Genomic DNA, 1,745 nt, shown 5'->3' on the forward strand with positions numbered 1-1,745 from the left:
AAGGATGGAAAAAAATATATCAAGCAAACAATCAAAGAGCAGGAGTGGCAGTGTTAATTTCTGACAAAATAGACTTTAAAGTTAAATCCACCACAAGGGACAAGAAAGGACACTACATAATGATTAAAGGGACAATATACTAGAAGGATATAACCATATTAAATATTTATGCACCCAATGACAGGGCTGCAAGATACATAAAACAAACTCTAACACCATTGAAAAGTGAGATAGACAGCTCCACAATTACAGTAGGAGACTTCAACACACCACTTTCAGTGAAAGACAGGACATCCAGAAAGAAGCTCAATAAAGACACGGGAGATCTAAATGCCACAATCAACCAAATTGACCTCATAGACATATACAGAACACTCCACCCAACAGCAGCCAAGTATACTTTCTCTTCTAGTGCACATGGAACATTCCCGAGGATAGACCACATATTAGGTCATAAAGCAAGCCTTAGCAGAATCCAAAACATCGAAATATTACAAAGCATCTTCTGTGACCATAAGGCCATAAAAGTAGAAATCAATAACAGAAAAAGCAGGGAAAAGAAATCAAACACTTAGAAACAGAACAATACCCTGCTCAAAAATGGCTGGGATGAAATAAAAAAATTCTTAGACTCCAATGAGAATGAAAACATTTCCTACCAGAACCTTTGGGACATGGCGAAAGCAGTGCTCAGAGGTCTATTTATATCAATAAATGCACGCACACAAAAACAAGAAAGGGCCAAATCAAAGAATTATCCCTACAACTTGAACAAATAGAAAGAGAGCAACAAAAGAAACCCTCAGGCACCAGAAGAAAGCAAATAATAAAAAATAGAGCAGAATTAAATGAAAAGAAAACAGAAAAACAATTGAAAGAGTTAACAAGGCCAAAAGCTGGTTCTTTGAAAAAATTGATAAATCCTTGGCCATACTGAAGAAAGAAAACCAGGAAAGGAAGCAAATAACCCAAATAAGAAATGAGATAGGCGATATTACAACAGACCCAACTGAAATTCAAAGAATGATATCAATTTACTATGAAAAATTGTACACTAACAAATTTGAAAACCTAGATGAAATGGATGAATTCCTAGAAACACACTACCTACCTAAACTAACACGAACAGAGGTAGAACAACTAAATAGATCCATAACAAAAGAGGAGATTGAAAAGGTAATCAAAACACTCCCAACAAAAAAAACCCCTGGCCTGGACAACTCCACTCCAGAGTTCTACCAAACTTTCAGAGAAAAGTTAACACCACTACTACTAAAGGTATTTCAGAGCATAGAAAAGAATGGAATACTACCAAACTCATTCTATGAAGCCAGCATATCCCTGATACCAAAACCAGGTAAAGACTCCACAAAAAAGAAAATTACAGACTTATACCCCTCATGAACTTAGATGCAAAAATCCTCCACAAAATTCTAGCCAGTAGAATTCAACAACATATCAAAAAATAATTCACCACGACCAAGTGGGATTTACCAGGTATGCAGGGATGGTTCAACATTAGAAAAAACAATTAATGTAATCCACCACATAAATAAAACAAAAGACAAGAACCACATGATCTTATCAACTGATGCAGAAAAGGCATTTGAAAAAGTTCAACACCCATTCTTGATAAAAACTCTCAGCAAAATAGGAATAGAAGGAAAATTCCTCAACATAATAAGGGCATTTATACAAAGCCAACAGCCAACATCGTCCTAAATGGAGAGAGTCTGAAAGCATTC

This window comes from Elephas maximus, chromosome 7 (genome assembly GCF_024166365.1).
Source record: "Elephas maximus indicus isolate mEleMax1 chromosome 7, mEleMax1 primary haplotype, whole genome shotgun sequence".
NCBI lineage: Eukaryota > Metazoa > Chordata > Mammalia > Proboscidea > Elephantidae > Elephas > Elephas maximus.